Genomic DNA, 23208 nt, shown 5'->3' with positions numbered 1-23208 from the left:
TGCCCAAAGCTGATGCTTCTTCTAGATCTCTCTAAAATCCTAAAGAAGATATGCAGTAGATAGATCTCTTTATTTCTGGCATTCTTAGCAATCTGAACTGCCTCTCCTTACTCAGGCTGTGGGAGTATTGTCCTTTTTTTAACAGAGCATACTTGTGCAACATGCTAGCTAAAGAAAAAGCTTGTGCTCACGGAGCGTGGGAAAATACTGAACTCTGAACACTGCTGACAAGGTGCTAAACCATGTCAACAGTCTATGGTACAAATTAATTTGCAAACAAAATGTGTTGCATTTAAATAGATTGTTTAAAAGTTCTTCATCACATAATGGTGTCAGTTGAGTGGGCTTAGAAAACAGTGCAGTCAGAACCAAGTCCTGTAAGAAACATGAAACTGCAATACTAATCTAGCTTGTATGAGCACACTGTGAACTCAGGGAAACCACGAGGACTCTCTTGCTCCAGCGCTGGACCCCATGTTGTCCAGTATTTCCTCGTAATGCCCACTTGCAGACACATCCCTCAGCAAAAAGCAGCCTGCTTTAGAGGGAAGATAAATACATAAAAAATCATTAATGCAGAACACACACAATTGGTGCTTAGAGGCCAAATCAAGTCTGCACAATGCTGGCAACAGTTCCACTTGGGACAGAGAGGCTGGGTACTGGCAATGTCTCTTTGGCACCCATCTCCAACTGTAGAGAGGCAACTTACAAAAACAAGAAACAGAAGGTGGCTACAGCTGTCTTGGTGGGAACCTAATGATCTTTATCCTCAAACCCTGAAATCTAAACCACAGCTTTGCTTCTCAGTTCCATTTTAATTGGTCTGTGCTATTCTATCAGTAACAGCTACTACTCTCTGGATCTGCTTTGCAGTATCCAAACTGTAACCACCATCAGGTTCTTAATGTTTGCTCAGGGTTGTTTTGATCTAAAGATGTGTATTAAAACTGAATCAATAATCAACCTTCCACCATGGAGGACAGTGATCTGAAGTGATCTTCACTACAGTGATCTTCACTACAAATTTACAGGACCTAAATCAATTTCTCTGGTCAGACCACTGACTTACAAAGACATTGCTGAAAGAGGTAATTTTCAGCACACATCATCGGCTTATACTGCATAAATGATGTGAGGAGTTGTTCCCGTGTAATGTGAGAACTCAAGGGAAAAGGCAAGTGGAGTAGGAGCCTCCCAGTTTCCAGAGCTCTCATCTTTGCAAAAGCCATTCCCTCAGACAGCCACAGTTGTCCTGGGCAGAGAGCAAAGGGCCGTGCTGGGTGGCATGCATCGGCACGGTCCCACGCACACCGGCGGCAGGAGCACCCGGTGCACATGCAGGAGTGAGATGAGGGCAGCATCACCCCACTGTGCCTCGGGCACAATCCCTCCTTTCCAATTCGCTTTTATGTCTCTGCACAGATTGACTGTGGCACATTTATATCTAGTAGCGTTCCTGTACAGCAGGGGATTCTTTGTTGTGAATTTATGGCTGGATTATGTCCCTTTTTGAGCTACCTCATGACAAAGCAGCTGTTACACATGGTCCTCACAGCACTTATGCACTGGAAGGAGGCGTGAGCGATGGACACTCATTCAGGCTCCCTTAGGTTTTGTCACAACAAACCTCTCTAACGTGGTAAGAAAATTTAGGCAATACCCTTTTCTCTGAGATAAACTGTTTTAAAGCTCATATTTCAGCCAAGCAGTGTAAGAAAAATAGGAAACGAAATACTTCTATCTTCTGAAAGAACGTTTTCAGAATTAGAGCTGTATGCACAGTTTTGATTTGTGTTGCACCATTCCTGTTTAAAACTCTGGTTTTAAAAATTTACCAAATAAGTATACAACAGCCAAGTGTTGGAGTTTGGGTTTGGGTTTTTTGGTTTGGGGTTCTTTTTTGCTGACTATTCAGTGGTATTACTGCACATATGCAAATTAGGGTATATTTATTTGTTCATGATGATCTTTCTCAGCTCATTTTTCTGTCCTAAGACAGCAATCTTAGAATTTTATGTTTCTAAAATCAAATAATAGTAATACTTCAAGGACAGTGAGGATTACTAGCTGATTTTAAGTTCTCAAATCAGAAGTGCTAGCTGACATATTGTCTTGTGGTCATATAGCATCATATGTCTATTCCTAAAACATTAAATGATCTGTACCTGTAGATCCTATTGACCACCAATAATAAGATATCGCTTTGTTCTGATCAGTGCAAAACATCAGTCTGGAGGGACACATATGGATGTGAAGGTTGTGGTTGGTAAATGCCTAACAAACAAAACAAAACACCAAAAAAACCCCCATTTAGGGTGTGTCCTGGTTGCTGTTCTGTTTTTCTTAATAATTTGGTCTCTTTGTTTTGGTTTTATGATCCAAACAAGGAAATTTCACTCATCAGCCACAAAAAACAAGAAGCGTGTATACACACCTAGTATGTTGGGTATCTGAATCTCCTCAAATATCTGCTAACTCAGACAGCTATAATCACCTTAAAGGCTGCATTGTCAACCTACATATTTGCCTAGGTTAGTCTGCTTTCTGAATGCAATCCATCCAGGTCATTAATCATGTAGTAACAACTTCTTGTTAAATATCCAGTCCCTTCTATTAATTAATCATCCCAACATGAACATGATATTCCAAGTCTTATTTCTTCACATCTGGCCATTATCATATAAGACTCATTCACACGGTTTGTCACAACCATCAATGTACAGAAGGTACCCATGTTCAGAAAGATACAGCTCCCAACTGGAAATGCTCCTGGGGGTGAGCAGCATATGTTTCATTTCATGACACTGGAATAGATGTGCATTGCTCAAAAAAAAAAAAAAGATGCCTCAGTATTTTTTTTTATAATGCACAAACTACATTAAATAAGACAGAAAGAGCAAGAAGGTTTGGTAGAGATGAGCATTATACACCAAGAGAAACCAGGCAACTCTAAAGGATCAGTGTTCCTTACAATGTTCTAAATTGGAATTAATAACTGAATGTAATTCAAAGCCTCTCAAATAAGAGCACTAGAAAATCCAGAATTTCATGGTGTTTTCCTTATTAAAAAAAAATTGTAATAAACAAATAAATAAATAAAGGTAAGAATATAAAGTAATAGCGAGGTAATAACTCTGAGCATAGGATGAATAAATGAATAAATAAATAGATACATAAACACTTATTTAACCTCATTCTCACACAATCTGAAGATCTTTCTCAAACATAGATGATCCATCAGAATCTCTACACAGTGCAATGCAAAAATGACAGCCATCCCTTAGATTTGGCTGATACTTCTGTTGGACAAGAGCAAAGAAAAACGTTGCATGAGACCTCACCACTAACTGTAAGCTCCTCAAGCAGTAGTGGGTGGAAAGTCTTAGAGCAAATACACAGTGCTGTCTTTTTTAATCATGACTCTTCCATACATTATAATACATGTAAGTTCTGTGCCTGCTCTTTAAGAGGGCCTCATCTTGATTATCAATGTAGCCAGTCTAGTGAAGTGCCATTTTCCTGCTGTGAGAAAGTACAATTCTTCTTACTGTCACAGCACCCTGCTGACATGTTTTACAACATTTAAGCAGGAAACTGTTAAACCTTACTTCTCTTTTTTACCCTCTGTAAAGACAGAGATCTTCTTTCCTGCTGGTTTCTCACTTGAATTCAGAGCCGTTAAGATGTGCCCTGGCTTTTACCCTGAGCATTGCCCTAATTTTAACCTTCTGCAACGGCTATCTTAATTTTACTCAGAATTTTAGACTGACTCATTGAGTAAGACAAGCTGTGAAAGTGTCTGGTAAAAGACTAGGTTTCCAATCCAAACGGTAAAAAGGTCACCTACACTAAGTTCTGTTCAGAGGCAGACAAGAGGCAGCTTCAATGCGTTCACTCACACACCACACTGAGTCTGTTTGGGGCATGCTTGCTGCTGTGAAGTATGTAAAAAGTAAAGAGGCTGGACTTGGAAATCTGCATCTGCAACATCAGGCATGTGCTTTCATGCATGCACTTCCGTGCTTTGAGCCCCGCTTCTCACCAGCAGTACTTTTAAAGAAGGAAGGGAAAAATGAAGTTAAGGGGTTGGAAGCTCTATCAAGCTGAATGAGCACCATTAATAGATGTTAAAGTTTACAGGCGCAGGTTTTCTGACTTTTAAACTTTACTTTGAAATAATGAGTACAGTTAAATCCAGAAGCTTTTATGACATTAAGGGAGACTCTGTCAGAGAGCTCGGTAACCTAATTAGTTTTGATGCAGCAAATCAGCAAAGCCACTACTGGTTGTGACCTCTGCCAAGAGCACGAGAGAGCCAGACAAGTGAAGCTTAAGATGTTATTAGTTTTTCTGTTGCAAAGTTCCAGATAAAATATAACAGGATGTTGTTGCTTGACTTCGGCATCGGTTCTCCAGATGGCACTCAGCACTGGCTTGTAGCGAGCCTTGCAGGGAGGCTGCCACATTGTCTCTGTCAAAGCGAAAGTTTTCCAATTACAAAGAGATAATGAGTAGAGATGCAAACTTAGTCTCCTGAAGGAAAGGTTGCAAGCTGTGTAATAGCAGTTGAAGGGAGAGATTTTGCATAGTTCACTTGCTTTAAATACTGCTGGTGAGGAAAGCTTTGTTATCCTGCCCAGTAAAACAGAGAAATCAGATGCACTTGACCCTGTGCGTTAGGGCAGCTGTGGCTAGACCCAGTCAGTCCACCGCTGCTCCTGTGGAATTAGTGGATCTGATCCTCCTGCTGGTTGGTGTAAATCAAGAACAAACGTCCCTGAGATTAAATGGTGCAAGATGGATCAAAAAGGAAAATTAAGAGCCTTTTCTGCTAGCTGAGAGCTGTTCACTTTTATTTAGTGGTAGACCAGGTAACTTCTGCCAGTTTGGTTGAAATAATGTATTTTTTCTTCTCAAACCTTCAGTGAAAATCTTCAGATGAAATCTTCAGTGAAAAAAACCAAACAGAATGCCATGCAAGTGGTGAGCTTACAGGATCTGACAGTAATGTTATGACATACTGTCTTCATATTTACAGCACTATACCAAGCATGTTGAAGTCATTCAGCAGCCACAGTGACAGATGACAGGGTAATGGCCTGTTAACCAGCAGAAACAGCAGCTCACCTAAGGATCATTTCAAGCTGTTGAGCATCAGGGATTGTATAAAGGCTGGAAAATAAAGAAACTGTCTTCCACTTGATCCGTGTACATAAAGAACTGTTGAATGAACATGCCACATCTAATTTTAAAAGCTCTGTGTGGCTTTTATATATCAGTCAGTACCACTGACTGAATCATGACTGTGCTTTTCAGGGTGTTAGTGTCCTCTTCCATCTGACACTCTTCTCACATTTGAAAGCAACATGTTTCAGGAACGTTATTTGAAACACTTCAGCACAAGAAATTCCCTTTAAGCGTACACAAAATCCCTTCATCCTGTGAGGATGAGTGATCAAAGGTTGGCACAGGTTGCCCAGAAAGGTTGCGGAGTTGCTAGCCCTGGAGATAGCCAAAGCCCAGTCAGGAGGGGAGCAAGCAGCTTTCTCCAGCTGACCCAGCTCAGGCCAGGGGTGGGGAAAGGGCCAACTCTGGAGCTCTCTTCAGCCCTGACCCTTCTGGGTTTCGGTCAGTCTGTTCTAATTATCGTCTACTACAATCTGTTGACAAACCAATTTGGAAAGAAAGCCAAAATCAAATGAAAAAGAAAGTCCCATTCTCCGAGTGATGTAATTGTAACAGGCAGGAAAACATGTAGATGCAGAGGAGTGATATCAAAAGGTGACATGGCTGGACGCCACCCGGTGTACCGACCTCTGCCCGAGGGGCCCCACCAGCACCGAAAGGGGGCGCTTCCACCCACCGAGAGCTCCGGACCGCGCACCCCCCTGCCCCGCGCGCCAGCCTTGGCCGCCGCAGCGCCCCCCAGCGGCAGCGCCCCCCAGCGGCAGAGCCGCCCAGCGGCAGCGCCGCCCAGCGGCAGCGCCCCCCAGCGGCAGCGCCCGCCCGCTCCCCGCTCCCGCCGCCGGGTGCGCAGCGGGGATGGCCTGCAGGGAACCCCCAAACCCCGCGGAGCCCGCAGCTGCCCGGCTGCATCGCAAACGCTGCCCAGGCGAGAGGGGTGCCACGGCCACCTTCCTGCCTATCTGGTAGCGGGGCATTGCTGGGGAACGGGAGGGGAGAGAGGAGGAGAGGGGACTTTTCCGTCTGTCTGGCTTTAGGAAGGCCTGTTGCTTGAAGCTACATCAGCTGGGAGCAGGAAGGAGACACTACGCGTGACTAAGGGGAGTTACATATTTCCTTTGGGGAGACTGGTTGTAAAACTAAGGATGACAAGGGAAAAGGACTTTGTGGGCTAAAGAGAAATCTGGATTGTGTTGCCCAGAAGCAAATCCCCAGACAGGTCTTCAGGACCTTTCTGTGCTTTTGGGTTTTTTCAGCCTCATCCAAACTGCAAATTCAGGAGTCTGTTCTTTGAACCTCACTGCTCTTGCTTCATGTACTTTAGCATGTTTGCTGTCCAAGTTTGTATATCCATACTGGTTAAGACAGCACATAGACCTTTAATGTTACACTACTGATTGTCAGAAATGCTGGTATGCCTCAGCCCTAAATATTTACTAGGTAAGCAGCTAACTCTTCTTACTAGACTGCAGAGGAGCAGTGGTATATATCTATGGCAAGAGCCAAAAATGGCTTTATTTTAAAAAATGTTCCTGACAGTGGTTTGCCTTTGCATGCTGCATCCTTTTCCCTCCTGATTAGAACGGGACTTTCGCATAAGAACAAACAGCCATGACAGCCACAGTGCTGCCATCGTGGAAAGCAAGAAGTTAAAGAAGTAAGTCACTGAACTGCACAAGGCCTCACCTACAAGGGCAGTGCACCTGTATTTCCTGTGGAATCCAGTGGGAAGAGGGTGATTTGAGAATCGCTATTAATGGCATAGCTAGAGATACTGAAAACATGAATCTGAAGGGCGATGTGACAGCGTTTTCACTGCTTCAGGATCACATTTGTTCAGACAGTCAAAGATAGTAAATATGAGTGAGAGATTGTCTTATAATTGTAGGATTTGTCTTCTCCAGGTCCCAGAATGCAGCTGTCCTAGATTTTATTTGTACATCTGGTTTTTAAAAAATACACCTCTCTCAAAAAACTGTGCCAAGGAGCTGAAAATGGGAGCTGCACTAAGAAAAACAGGATTCAACAAAAGAGCCCAAAGTAGGTAAGGGACAGGTATTAACTCTACATGTGTTCATTAGCTCCTTGTAGGCAACAGCATGTTGGTAAATGCTCAGCTGAAGGATGAGGGATGCTGGTAGATCTCCCCAGGGAGTTTCATGCACAGGATGAGCTCAGAAGATGTTCTAGAGCTGGGACTATACCCATGAAGAGACGGTATGAACCTTCATTTGATGAGTAAAGAAGTGGATATGAAAAGTCCATAAAAAGAAGAAAACTATTTTGTGTGTTTGGTTTGGTAGATATGGGAAGGGCCTTTTCCCTCAGCAAAGTTTAACACTCCTCAAATGAGCAGCAGACCAGGGCCTGCTAACTCTTTGAAATTATATTGTACTTTTCAGCTAAAAAGAACCACAAAAATCATCTTACTGCAGAGTGTAGCTGTAAATTCAACATTAATAGTACAATAGAATCAGAGAAAGATTTTTTTTTCATTGAAATAACAGGATATGAAAATCTCCAATGCAATTGAAGTAGGACTAAAAGAAGGACTCTGTAAATGGGATTAAAGAAATAGATAAATTCAAACAGTAAATAGAGGAAATCAGAAAAATCACACACACAAAAAAGAAAATATCTAAAGCAAAACAGCTTGGGGGAAGTGGCTCTAGTTTCACATAGGTGTGGATGAGAACAAAACAGTGGTGAAGGGAAACACCCTGGAAGGTGACATATGCATGTACTGAAAAAATTAGTAGGGCTATGAGGTTTACTGGTCTGATTTTGCATTGTTTGCAAGATCAGCAAAACCTTTTGCCTCGAAACATCCCTGCACAATAGACTGATCCTGGTCTTATCTCTCAGAAGAAAACTTAGTTCTTGTTTCCTTTTCGAGGAAATATAGGTTTGATGTAATCAAAATATTTTAAAGAACATGTGATGTTCATCAATATTATCTTTCAAGGAAACTATGCAGAATCCTCTCTCTCTTTTTTGGTCAGGTGAAGCTGCTTTGTTTTATCTCCTCATTCAGATGCTGATAGTGGTGCTCTGGAAGATTTTATGCAGATTTTAACATCAAAAGAAAGCACTCTGATCTTATCTCAGCATAATGCCCGAATGATTTCCCTTTGGTATTCACAAAATGCATGGGTTTTTTCCATCCTTGGACTTTCAAAATTTCTACTCTTCATTCTGTTTTGGGATTCTGTTTGAGACAGGAAATTCTGTAATGTTAAGCCTGTTATTTGTTCACATTGGTGCAGCAGAGGCAGAGAGAAATCACGGCTTAAAATTCTCTTCTGTTGGATATTATGTCTGGACAGTTTTTTTAACAATAAGATTCCGTGCCATAGTTGAAAACATTATTTCACAGCTGTTGGTGTGTTATTTCAGCATGTGGAAGAGAAAACTGAAGATATTTCAGCCATCGGGTTTATATTTACATATAAAATTAGTATACAGTTAAAGTCAACAGCATGTTTACATCTGGATCCTGTATGATAGCAGTTGATACATTTTATATGGCATGTGGCATAAAACAGGATTAGATAAGGTTTTCTGCTTAGCCATGCTTCTCTTGTGCAAGAGCATATTTATAACAATGTTGTCTACAAATCCCATGGTAACTGAATAGTGTTTTAAAATGCACTGTGCATCAGCACTGCTTTGCAAAGGTTGTGTCCCTGTGATTCATGCTAATTGGCAAAGTGTTGGCTTTGGAGTGGAAGAGATGCTTAGGTGGATTTTCAGAGGTTCAGTTTGAAAAACACAAACCAACCAGATCATTACCCAACTTAGCTGGTGTGAATGGACCGAAAAAAATAGGCTGGAGCAGGACTTCAGGTAAGATTCAATGTTTGGAGCTAGATTATGCAGAATTGAGGGGGAAAAAAAAAAAAAGACAATGTGAACTTTGGGAAAGCCTCTGCTCCAAATCCTAGGCAAGGGCCCTGATGGTACTTTATTATTTGATATTTCCTTATCCACATGACTTGGTCTTCAAGTCTTCCCTTAATTTGCAACTGCACTGATGTCCTTAACAGCTGCCAATTTCTGTGGGCTCCCATTTCTGTTTCATCTATTACAGCACCATCCTTCTGGAGTTGAACACATAGGACCCGAATGTGATATTTTTGTGAAAAACTGAACTAAATTGTAGCAACCCATTCAGAGGAAACCTTCTTGCCCAAGTATCAGTGCTGAGCATCAATCTGTGTGTAACTACAGTACCTGGCAGTGTGTACTGGAGGCTGGAGTGCCTGGCACTGTGGTCACCAGGCATATAGGAAAGAAAAAAAAAGTGAACATGTGAACCTGTCCTACTGATCTCTGTCCATTGGAACTTGCTGCCCAATACCTAGAATTGATGAGGGGAATGCACACTGAAAAATGCTTTCCACTCACAAGTCAACAAGAGTGAGATGTGATGCCTGTACATGTACTGCAGGTACACATTCAGATCCACTTCTAAGTATCAGAGACAAAGTGAAGTTAAAATAGGAGATGAAGTTAAAATGGGAGAGGGTGCTACTAGTCATTCTCTAGGCTATAGGTGTAACACAGGGTAATGTTTGATGCTGTCAAAGAATATGCAATTCGCAGCCTAAAGAAAAAAATGTAGCTGTGTTTTCATACAAGTCTACTCAAGAAAAGCTCACACGGTTTCCGGAGTTGGTAGTAAGCACTGCTGGCATCACTCTGTGTCTGAATAAGAATAAACACAAAACGTTATGAATATCAAAACAGTGAAAAATGGTTTATTTCAGTGTGTATCTTGAGTGCATTTATGAGTCACATAGTCTAAATGATGAGAGAATTCAGGCATCACAGACAGGTAAAGAATAACATCCCAGAAGTGCCCGGGCTGGGATGTGTTGCTCTAATCATGAAACAGAAGCATTCAGTTGAGAGGAAAATTGACCAGCCACTGGCAGGAGATAATGGACTTACCTGTTAAGGAAGTGGAGATAATGTAATATTTAATACGACCTAGCTATGCCAGTTTTCCAAGGTTATTTGTGATTCAACACAACTGAATATTATCGGAAGGCAACATAAGAGAAAGAAGTGTCCTGCAATTTATCGTTAAGTGTAGAGCACCTGCAAGACAGAAGATATAGTCTCCACACCAAAGAGCTTACAGGATGCAAGTTAAGATTAATTTAGATTTCAGCAAGTAGCTAACCACTTTGAACAAAGAGAACAGCTCATTTTGCTGTCACTGAGAAGGGCAGACATCTTCTTGTCCTCCCTGTCTCTGCATCTCTGCCCCTGCTCACAGCTATGCAGTCTCATCAATGACTGTGCATGAGCTCTGGCACCTGTTTGACCCCAAACTGAGCTGATATGGCGTAATGCAGCTGCAGAAAACTAGATCTTTTATCCCCTGTATTCCTTGCCTGATGGTTTAATGAGCTGAGTTGGCCCATGGTTGGTTTCTCAGCTGTCACAGGGCGAGAAATTATAGCTCCTGGTAGATATGATCCATAGGCCTCAGCACACAGTAGTAGCCATCCAAATGTAGGGGGCAGAGTGGGGCTGGTGGGACTTCTTACAGTGATTTAACAGTGTGACTCCTGATGTATTTTGAGTGATTGTTTTTTAATTTAGTGTAGGGTCTGATTCCCACATTTGCACCAGTGCAGTATCTGTTGGTTTCAGTGCAGCTGGTTATAGACCCAGAAGAGAAATCCTCAAGAGAAAAATTAGACTAGTGATGTTTGAATCACTTGTGAAAGACATCTGGGCTTTACAAATGTGTAAAATAAAAAAACCTCTCTTTTTCTGCTCTTACTACTTTTTTTTGCCTCTGTAATTCCAGCAAAGATGGAGTTCTTTCAAAAAACAACACTAATTTCATAATGTTGAAGGCATTTAGAAAAGATGTAGAGAGCAAGCAAATTGCCAGTAATTGGCATGTCAACATTTCGGGATGCAGACTAAACAGTGGTATTGATATATCAACACAAAGAGGAGCCTTATTTGGGGATTATGACTTAGAGTAGAGCTCCTCTTGATGTTGACAGTTTTGCCAACAAAAAGGATTTTAAATCTGGTTAAAATTGTGGCATTCACTTTTCTATCAGGAAACAAAGTATAAAATCAACCTCCTGACACATTTCTCACCTATTATGTATGGCAATAACTATTTTTCTCAGACAAAAGACTGATTCTGGCACTGCAAAGTGCTTCCTGCCTGGAAGCATGGGATGATTTGATGACAGCCATGGGGAGAACACAGGTGAGATGGGAAACTTGAAGAACACATATCTTTGTTATTTAAAAACACAGGCTTGCTGAAAAGAAGGGAGGAAAGGGAGGAAGGGAGGAAAGGAGAAAGAGGAGAAGAGAAAGAAAAAGAAAGAAAGAAAGAAAGAAAGAAAGAAAGAAAGAAAGAAAGAAAGAAAGAAAGAAAGAAAGAAAGAAAGAAAGAAAAAAAAAGAAAGAAAGAAAGAAAAAAAAAGAAAGAAAGAAAGAACCTGTGCAAAGATACCATCCACCTGTGGAGCTCAATGTGGCAGTGCCTGGGCCGCAGAGCGGCTCTGCGCTATGCGTTCAGGCCCGTTCTGGGGCTGCTTCGTCCTGACCGTCTCTGCGCCCACACACCTTACGCCATGTCTGGGTGAATGAGTTCCAGCTGGTCACAAGGCCAGGTGCAGTAAGGCTGCGCAGAGAGGAGAAACGTTTAAGCTGCATGCTGCTCTGCTCTTTGTTTCCCACAGGGCCATTGAAGTTGTGACATACTTTTCAGCTTTCAGTCTCTGGGGAACCAGAGTCTGATTGCTCCAACTGTTGCCTTGAAGTCACTCTGCGTCAGGTTGCAGCTGCTGGCAACTGCCCCCACTGAAGGATCCTTTCTTTTTATTTTCATTTCCCCTTTCAGAGGCCAGGCAAAACAGCCCTGCCTGGAGTTGAACTGTATCATGACTTCACATCATGCTGCCTTGGCCTTTGGGAAGATGTTCTTTATCGTGGCCATTGTTTTTTCTTGCCTGGTGGCAGATGCTTCTGATTTACATCCAGACCACATACAGCGTCCTCAATTGAAATGATACTGCTATATTCATCAGGTTTTAGATTTACTATGAAACTATGTATTCTCTGTTCTTTAAATGGAGTGCTTCTTTGCTGGCTTGAGACTCCATAGGTTTGTCTGTCGTCTTGTTTGCTCATTTTTAATTGCTATTGCAACCCCCTGATTTAAGCTACTAGCAAGAGTCTCAAGGCATGATCTGGAAATCCACAGGTTTGGGGAGACTTTTTTCTCTGCTGGCAGCTCTCCTCCCAGGAAATGCTCCCTGGTAAGGCCTCATCTGGAGTCCTGTGTCCAGTTCTGGGCTCCTCAGCTCAAGAGGGACAGAGAATTTCTTGAGAGAGTCCAGTGCAGGGCCACCAAGATGATCAGGGGACTGGAACATCTTTCGTATGAGGAAAGGCTGTGGGAACTGGGGCTGTTTAGTCTAGAAAAGAGGAGACTGAGATCTTATTAACATTTATAAATATCTAAAGGGTGGGTTTCAGGAGGTTGGGACATCCCTTTTTTCTATAGTAGCTAGCAACAGGACAAGGGGTAATGGGATGAAGCTGGAACACAAAAAGTTCCACTTAAACATAAGAAAAAACTATTTCACTGTGGGGGTGAGAGAGCAGTGGCACAGGCTGCCCAGAGGGGTTGTGGAGTCTCCTTCCTTGGAGGTCTTCAAGACCCACCTGGACATGTTCCTATGTGACCTGATCTAGGTGAACCTGCTTCTGCAGAGGGGTTGGACTAGATGATGTCTAAAGGTCCCTTCCAACCCCTACCATTCTATGATTCTATGTTTCTCTGCTTTTCATGCTGGTCATTGTCTGCTGTTGCACAAAAAGTAAAACAGGAAAGAATAGGTAGTACTTGACTGAAGTCATTCCTGGAAGCACTAGCAGGTTCAATTAGCACAAGGATTTATCTGGCAGCTTATGAGGAATAGAGTGCCTTTTTGTGTGTTTTTGATGCATGGCAGACAGAGCGTAACTTGCGTTACAGTGCAGGATGTAGGATGCTCTCTAGTGTGGAAGGAGTGTGTAACTGGGTTCATGCAAAAGACAGGAGATCAGTTTCACCATAAGACAGAGAAATAGTCTTCCACTGTTATCTCTAATTTTGGAGAGTGAGAGTCTCCGGTGCTGAGGAACACTATTATTGACTTGATTTCTTTGTTAGTGTCATTCCTACCTATGCAACAGCTCCTATTCCAAAACACTTGAGCAGGCATTGAAATCAGCCCAGCATGTAATCTATTTCTTGTTCTTTGCTATCTTTGTTTTCTGAAACTGCTGAGAAACACTGAAGTGCAGAATATTCGGATTGGAGCATTGGTGTATATACATATATAGCCTGAGGTAGCCCACATCTTTGGCACAGATTTGTAAAGGCCTTGAATGTAATTATGACTTTATAGAAGCTGAAGATAAGGTGAAGATTGAAGTATATGATGAGATTAGCATAACATAACAACACTAAGCCACCTACAGGATTCTTGGAAGAATCTGAAGGAGAATATTTAAACCAAAACTTCCAAATTTATATTCCAAAATGTTATGAGGTCAATCGTTTATCAGCATACAACTTGATTTCAAAGGCCTTCTTGTTGATATTAACATAAAGGCTAAGGCCCATCCTTACCTTCAACAGACAGGAGAAAAGTAATAGGATTAAAAATTCTTCTCTCACTGTTGCATCTTTTGAGGAAGTCAGAGAAATAAACAAAGAACTGAAATTCCCAGGCTTGTAATAAAAGACTAAGTGACACAAATCTCAGGTGTTGGATACAATCTGTCACTGCTCCACCTGAAGTTGAGCTCTGAGTTGAACTGAGGGGCATATGGCAGCAGTCAATGGCACCTGCCCAGCCTTAACGACAAGGAAAAGTCAGGTCTGTGGTCACAGCTCACACGAATACTTTTGTGGGGGAAAAAAACCCCAACAATCTCTGGTTCAAAGCTGTTACAATTAGAGATAGGTGTCAGGCAATATTTTGTTGTTGTTGTTCCTTGACCTTCTCTAAGCCTATGTAGACTTTCAGTGTTCCTAACAACATCCCTGAGGGGTTTCCTAACATGCTTCCTCAGTGCTTTGAGGATGACTTAATGTCTTCTGTTTGTTTTGAAACTGGTCTGTCCTTTCTTCATCCTGGCATCAGGCAAGACAGTGAGCAATCATCAGTCCCAGGCACCACTCATGGATGGCAAGCAGAAGCTCAGGCCCCATCATTTACCTAAAGTCAGACTCTTTTCTTCTGCTTATCACTTTATATTTAAATATATTGAATTTCATTGGCTGTATTAAATCCTGGTCACTGTAAGTAATTTTGATAGTTCTTCACAGCTGTCTTTCCTCTTAACCACTTTGGATAACTATAAATCAGCACCAAATTTTGTCCACTTAGTACTCAGCGCTCTCTTGCTTGCTTTTAATAGTTTCATCTTCTAGCTAGCTTCTTTTTTTTAATATTTTTTAAAAGATGTCCTGATAAGAGTTTTGCTCTGAAACCCATTATGCTTTCTTAACAGAAACAGGTTTCTTTAAATCCTTTCCAGTCTGCTGATAATGATTTTACTACTTTGAGTGTACTGTACACAGGCTTCAACACTTTCATGTAGTTATTTTTTTAAATTTTCTGTTTCCAAAGATGTCTCAGTTTCGGGAGCTCCAGTATGGGTGCTGAACAGAGGTATAATTTGGGCTCTGTTACAGCGTAGCTCTGCAAAAGCAGCATTTTGTCTGCAACAAGTGGTGTTTTGGTTCTCCCCTCTTTCATTTACTAGTACCTTTTGTGATGACTCAGTCGTTCAGTCTTCTCATAGTTCACTTTTTTAATGTCATGGTTTGACATGACAGCCTTTTCTGGTAAGGGGGAAGGAGCTGTAAAGATGGCTCCTGTAAGAAGTTGCTCGCAACTCTCCCCAGCTCAGAGCCAGACCCACTGCTGGGGCTGAGCCAATTAGACGCCCTGACGATCACTTTTTTGAGAAGAAGCCGGAAGGGGAGGTTTCTTCCTCTATTTTCTTTTCTTCTTCTGCCCCTTCTTTTTTTTCTTCTGGCTGGTGGTGGTGCACGGAGTAGGAACAGTGAGAGAAACAACCATGCGGACTCCAAGGTCAGTGATGAAAGAGAGGAGGAGGTGTGCTGGAGCAGAGACTCCCTGCATTCTATGGAGAGACCTGGTGAAGCTGAGATTTATTTTCATTTCTTTAAAGACCCTGCATCAGCAGTAGAGACTCATTTTGATAATGAGCCCACATCAGAGGCAGTGATTTTCTTCTTTAAAACTATGGCTGGGCCAAACCACGACATTTAATTAAATAAAAAGTGGATAATCCCACAGTTCCAGGACCAGCTTCATGTCTAAGCTTACTCCTTGTCTGGTGCTGAAGCTGAGCCTGGGACTCCTTGCCATGTCTCAGAAGATAACCTCATCTAGGGACAAGTCTTTGGGCAACGCAGTCTCTCCCTTGGTGGCCTCCATCCAGCAGCATTACAACCCTGCACGAGGCTTTGTCTGTCTCCCAACCCCATCCCTAACCCTAATGGGACAAGAGCAATGGAGGCCCAGTGGGACCATGGCCACTTCAGAAGGCAGCAGGCCCGGCAGTCAGGATGGGGAAATCTGCATCTTTCTGTCTGCATCTTTTGTCTGACAGTCAAATTATCATCTCTCTCACTAAGATGAGGATGAGTGGAGCCATCCATCTGTTCATTTGCCACCAGTCAGGCCTAGCTCCAGCATGTCAGTTTTGTTTTCTTCAGTCCCACTGTCTTGTTCCTCTTGTTTACCAGGGAAGTCCTTTAGACTGATCCAAGCTTTTGGGTTTTATTCAGTCAGGCTTTATTTCTGCTCTTTGGATTTTTTCAGCCACAGTGGCAGGCTGAGTGGCCCTTGGTTACTGGGTCTCTGAAGAGCAGAAACCCCATGCTAAGCATAGCTGGCTCCTTGCCACCTTCTCCTGTGATAGAGGATGGGTGTCAGAACAAAGCTGGCAGCACAAATTGGCATGATGAGGTGAGAAAGTAGGGTGCACAGTGCTCCAGCTGATGCTTGCCAAAGTAATTGCCCTTCAAGCAATAATTCTTGCCAGTGTGATGGCCTCCAGGGACCTTCAGCAAGCCAGTGTAAGCCAGAGTCACTTCTGCTTCCCCATCACTCAGCTGCCATGAGCGTTAACCTTATATTAACTCAAGACTGAACCCCTAGGTTCACATTAGTCAGTTTTTCTTCATAATAAATGGAAGGAAATTATCTCTTCTTTTAAAACCCTTAAAGTGGAAGGAAAAGAAAGCAGTAGCAAGGTTTGGAAGGATAGTCTTGGGAGAAAAATAGTTCGTACTGGTGCACAGTATAAACAACACGAAGATGTACTCATTGGGTGCTTGCAGCCCACTTGCCACTTGCTGCAATAACTTGTTTGGTCTTATATCAGCAGAAGCAACTCTCAAAAGATGCTTTTCCCAATGTGTCCCAAACAATGCCCAGGCAGGACAGAGTCAGTTGTATGGCAAAAAAAGCAGGAAAGCAAGAACCACTGCAAACCTAAGGCAGGAAAATAAATGGGGACAAGACTTGAAAAGAGCTCTCTGTTTTCTGCAACACCTCAAATCTTAGGTTCCAAGAAACACAGACCCTCACAGCAAAAGTCAGCTCAAGCAGGTTGGAACAAGTAGTACTTGTGGGGACTTTTAAACCTTACCTTCTCCAGAGCTTCCCATTTCCCAACTGCTTGAGTCTCTGGGCACTGCAAAGACTTTGTCCACTCCCTTCTTTTGAAGAGATGGGGGTTAAATACCAAGGACTAGCTTGTCACTACACTTTCAAATTGTCCTCAAATAGGCCTCTCAGTTGATTACCCTTTTGTGAGCATTTTTATTTTACTGTGTGGCAAATGTTCCTCAGCACTGGATGACTGCTGTTATACAAATAAATTAGTCTGGGTCATGAAATGTACCTCCTGTCCTTGCAGTTACCCCTCTAAATTAAAGTTTGAAGGTTCCTAAAGGCAAAGTAGACAGAACAGCAGCTAGAAGGTCCACCATCCCAAGGGAGTGTGCAAGAAGCTCCGTCATGAAGCAGCAGCTGCCTGTAGGGAGCATTACTATGATGGATGCAGCAGATGGGTCATGAAGTGCCTGGGGTGCATGCTTAGTGCCATGGGAGCACCCCATGATGCTGTCCTGTGCCAAACTCCCAATCTGAACCCTGGTTGGAAAAAGCCTAGTCATTTTTAAGAAACTTGTCAAGCACCACTGCTGACTGTTTAAATCGTTAAATGTTTAGAAAGTTCACAACCAGGAAGTACTGGTTCTTTCCAATGCAGTCCTTGGGACTTGGCAGTAGTTTTGTAGGATTTCCAGCACATTTGCAGATTTACACCACCTTCAAAGACAATTTGCATGAACCATTCCGCTTCACAGTTTATGGTTCTGTAAATATCTTTAGTAAAAGCCCTATCACAGGAAACTTCTTAAGACCACTGCTATTTTACAGCTTCACTATGGGTTCCTAATGTAGGTTAATAAGGCAAACACAATACCTGACTATTGTGATGATAATTGCACAGGCCTTACTTTGAAGGATGGCTAAATCCGATTGTGCATAACATCCTTTGCAGAGTCTCTGCATTACAGAGTAGGTTAAGATCTGAAAAATCAATGGTAGCTTTACTTGGTCAATTAAAGTCTTTGAAAATCATTAACAGTTTAAAATGTAAAGTATTTATCCATACATCATTTTTAAGAAGACAGTGCCAGAGCAGTGCAATTCGATTTGTCACACCATGGAACTGCTGCTGGAGGAGTAAGAGGAGCAGCTTTAGTGCACTGCAGCTGAATATGCAAGTGATTCACCAGAGATGAAAGGCTGAGCAAGTCACAAGTCACCTCTGTCAGCATTACTCGATTTATAATGTTTAGCTGAGTTCACCCTTCAAGTGGCAAAACACAAGTATAGGGCCTAGAAAAGTTGCTGGCTTACAGAACAGTAGTCCCCCCTAGCTGCCATAGGTTTGGATAAACTCCTCTGAGAAGCACAACAGGCTGTGCAAAAGAGACAAGACAGCAGTGCCCTCAGAACCCTTTGTTGCTGAAAGAAAATCAGCTGTCTGCCAGGCCCATTTTCAGAGTGGGACATGTGAATGAATATGGCTTATAAGAGGAAAAATAATATTTAATCTAATCTGGAAAACAGAAACTGATTGTGACATTTCAGTACCCCTGGACTAAATCTATCTGTCTACAGAGAGTTAAATTTGAAAGATATTTGAAAATCTCCTTAACTTGTATATTTATTTTAAATGGCTCTTCTTTGGAAGCAGTGACATCTAAGTGTAGCGCCACTGTTCTAAATCGGTGGTCACTCTTTCTGAGAACGGAAGAAATGCTCAGTGAGGACAGTCAGGTGAGCTGAGGCACTGGCCAGCACACCAACACCTCAGGAAGCCATACCAAAGATCGTGGAGCTGAAGGTATCTTAATGAACTCGGGAGAGATCAAGTACCAGGCTGGCAGCAGCTGTTTAAAATCATCTGTTGTAGTTTCTTATTTGTATCGATTTGGGCATAAAAAACACATTTTAAAACAAATTGTTTGTCCTTAGGGTGCAACGCAGTGGCCGTTGGTCAGAAGGCGGCAGTAGGCCAACCGCCGGCACCCGCGCCAGCCGAGGCCGCCGCCTGCCGTACCCCGGGCGGCACTGCCGCGGGCGCTGAGGGGAGCAGCGCACAGCCCGAACCCTTCCCTTCCCTTCCCTTCCCTTCCCTTCCCTTCCCTTCCCTTCCCTTCCCTTCCCTTCCCTTCCCTTCCCTTCCCTTCCCTTCCCTTCCCTTCCCGCCCCCGGCTCTGCGCTCCCTCGCCCGGGACGGGCGACAACGGTCCCCGGTGCGGCAGCGACACCTAGCGTCCCGCCCGGCGCGGCGCCGCCTCCCGTCACTCAGCGGCCTGCCCCTGCAGTCGCTTCTGTCGTCCACCGGCGAGCTGCCGGCGCCGGGCAGGACAGGCGTAGCGGAGGGGTGCCCTGCGAAAGAGGCCACTCGCGCCCCGACTGCGGCGGGACCGGGCGCCTGGCGTTAGCGGAGCCGCAGGCAGCCGAGCCCGAGGCACTGGGTTCTGTCCCGGAGGCACCTGCGGGCACCCGGGCCCAGGTGGCCTACTCCAGGAAAAACGTCTCAAATGCCTTATTTAGCTATTTCCTTGGCTTGGTGTTTGTTTGGCTATTTATTTTATTCTCTGCATCTCCTCGTGGAAATTAGCAGGAAATCAGCTCAGCCGGAAAGGCCGGTGTTTGGTTTGAGTTATCCCAGCCTTAGTTTTCCTTTAATGCAAAGTCTAGACATTTAATGCTTTTTATATATGTGACAATTTCTATTTTCCTTCTCCCTCACTCCAAGAAAATTCCACAGTACCTGATCTTTTTCATTTATTCCATCTGCTACTTTACAAAAGCTCGCATCAAATACTATGCAGCATGCAAAGGAAAATTGTAGCAAAGTCCACGATTTACCTATATAAGGCACTGAATCATGTAACAGCCTTCTAATAAATGGCACAATCTTCCAGAAGAACTAATGTGTAATTTAATTCTTACTCACTTCAGTCAAGAAAGATAATTCAAGTTATTTTACTGTAAAATATCAACTAAATCAACAAATGAAGCTTAAATGATACCTTTTTAGTTCCTCATTACATCCATATTTAGGGGAAAAAATTGACTGGAAACAGCAGCACTCAGAAGTGAACAGAATGAAAAATGTTGCTTGTATATAATAACTAATCATTCCAGCAGTGAAAAGACAGCACATTAGCTCCCCAGCTACCAGGGAAACCCAGGCAATGGCAGAAAAACAGAGATTGTATCAATATTTCTCTTCAGAAATTGACAACAAGTTTGAAATAATTTGTCGCTTTAATCCTACTGCCTATAAATTAGGAACTGTAAAAACTGGTAACCTCTTTATTTAGCATGCAGTCAAAAGAGTCACAAAAGAGTTTCAAATTTTGACAAATGTATGCAGGTTTAAAATGCTGGAATGCATAAACACAACTGTAGGCTTCTACACTTGCAAGAAGCTGCCTTCCTCTGTGTAAAAATGCCATCACGCACTGCTGTGCTTTAACAGCTTCATTCCACTCACATTTATTGCCTCCTGCATTTGCAGCCCCTCTACTGCTGCCTGCCTTTGTGATTCAAGGTGAGACGGCAGGTTTCCAGCCCAACCATATCCTTCAGAGCTACATCCAATTGCCACGTTCAGAGGAACGGTCTCCCGCAGGATTTGTGATTCACCCCTGTCTACCTATATGATATCCCAGAAAACTAATCTCTGGGATGACAGCTCATTCAACACTCTGGAAAGCTTACCCACGCTGAGCTCCTCTTTAAATAATGACCTGACATTTGTTCTGTAGAGGGAGACAAAGCCCAGACTGATGAAAACAGTTGGCAGCTGCTTTCATTTGTGCCATTCAGAAGTCAGATGATAATTTGTCCTCAGGGGCCCATCACTTCTTGGCAGACAGACCTGTCCAGTGCACTTTGCTATTACTTTTGCAGTTACCTCCCACCCCTGGTGCATGCAGCACACACACAGAGTCAATATTCAAGGCAGACTGAAATAAAACTGACTGCCAAGAGTCATAAAGGATTTCACAGTATTGAGAACTGGGAGATAAGATCACAGATGAATTTAGTCATGGGAAGTACAAAGCGGCAGATATGGGAAAGACAAATTTGTTAGACCTATATAAAAGGTTAAATTAGCTATTGCTCAGAGAAGAGATTCCAGCATCTCTGAACAGAGCTTAACAAAGACATTAGCTAAGCAATAAACAATGGTTAGAAAGGCAGTGCTACAAATCACTAGGCAAGCGGATCAGACCAGAGAACTGTTCCAGATGAACTGTGAGTTCACCTTTCGTGCACAGCGTGCAGCTCTCATTCCTTTAAATTAGCTGGAGCAGAATTACAAAATTTACAGACAAGTGTGACCAGAATAATCAGAGCATCTTCCATACAGGGAGAGATTAAATAAATGAGAACTTTCCAGCCTGGAAAAAAACAAAGGTTATTGTGGGTTGATAGTAATGGCACAAAAAAAATCGTAAATGGACTCAAGGAGGAGAACAGATGCAATTATTTGTTATTTCTCACCGTATAAAACTAGGAGAGGCAAAATTAAGTGTTGACATAACGGATAACATTAAACAATCACATCACAAATCATGTATTTTTCCACTAAGTTTATAATTAAACTATAGCGTTCACCATCAAAGGATGTTGTGGAGGGTAACAATTTTGGATGGTTCAAAGTTAGAAAATGCTTCCCAATACTTGGAAACACTACATAAACAGATAAGGCCATCCACATCACCTGTAGAAGAGCAGTAGCAACAACAATGAAAGAGAAAATAATAAGCATTTTTTTACCCATGCACACTGTCCCACCCCATATAACATCCCTATAGATGTAGACGCTGTGCTCAGATGTAGTTACCAAGAGGGGAAGATATGTACATTTTTTCACACTATTCCTCTTTATCTGTTCCTGGCAGTTCTTAAGGATCCCCCAAATTGTTGGTCATATGTTTGATGCTTTCTGTTCTACCCAGAGGCAGTGCAGTTGTAACTGCACTTCAGAGACATCCAAGCAGAAAGGTGGGGAAAGACAGGCTGAAGTACGTTTACCTCTTTAAGGATAAAAAGTAGAAGCCCCTATGTGCTGCAAATGTTCCAACAATTATCTTCCAAGTGCATTATCTTCCACCTAAGCTACAGTTGAATGTGTCTAAGCATCATGGACATCAGCATGGTCAGGCAGTGGCAGAAGCAGCCATGCTGTTGTCTCACTTGTTCTCCCTTAAACACATGTGCTCTATTACATGATCTCTCCTGTTGTCCTGGAATCCTGTCCAGCTACTACCAGTCAATCAGCGAGGGAAGGGAGCGGTGGATCAGCTTCAGAAGTTACCATGCAGTAGAAAAGCAAGTGGTGCCACTGTTGAAGGGATGCTGTACAGGAAGCAGTGCCAAGTTTCTCACATGCATCTGTTTCCCTGGCTATAGCACAGGCTGCAGAAATACAATGCTGGTTTATGGCTGAATCAAATCATTTTAGTCATGCTACTGTCGCTGTCCTTTGAAGCTATTTTAGTTCAGGATGCTTGCATAGGATTCCTTTTTTCACATAAATATCCAGTGCTGAGCTTTGCTGAAGAAAACGCGGGAAAGATGAAATTGACTCTTCAGCTTGGAGTCAGGAGTCCTTCCTTTGCTGTCTGCGCCTCCAGAGATGAAACCCCAGGGGCAGAAGACCACGAAATCAATGTAGAAGTTGTTGCAGTCTCCAGTTTCCTACCCTCTAGTGTGGTGGTGCTGTGGGGAAGCTGGGGCTGCCATGGGCTCAGAGCTGCCTCAGCTGGTGCAAAGGCCCACAGCCTCAGCTGTGTACTTCTCCCCTGTGGTGCAGGCAAGTAGGGATGCTACTGAGAGGCCACAAAACTGGTTCCAAGATGTGAAGGTGAAGAAAGGGAAATGCTTGGTCTCACTTCCTGCACTACCCACAGCCACAAATAAACTGGTACAGGGCAGGAATTTGTGTTCAGCAAAGCGTGGCAGTTTCCTTTTCTCCCAAAAGACTGAGAAGGAGCACACCATAAACCAGACCTAGTTCCATTCCTGCTTTCCCTACCAGACTGTACAAGCTAGGCCTGTGGCTCAGGCTACCCTTCACTCTTGCTTTCTAGCCCCATATGACACCCTTCCTTTCCTGGCTATGGACTTTGAAATGCTAGTCAACCCTGATCAGTAAGCAAGACCATCTCCACATAAAGCACCCCACACATAGCTGAGACATTGCAGAGCACAAAGCAAACACCATAAGCATGCTAGTACAGAAATAACAAGGCTGATACATATTTGCCTCTCCATTGTATTTATATATACTTAATATTTTTATATTCATCCATCCCTTCCCCCTTGATATGACAAAGTATCT

This window comes from Colius striatus, chromosome 11 (assembly GCF_028858725.1).
Source record: "Colius striatus isolate bColStr4 chromosome 11, bColStr4.1.hap1, whole genome shotgun sequence".
Classification (NCBI taxonomy): Eukaryota; Metazoa; Chordata; class Aves; order Coliiformes; family Coliidae; genus Colius; species Colius striatus.
The sequence above is the reverse complement of the archived record's forward strand: the minus strand, read 5'-3'. Positions refer to the sequence as shown.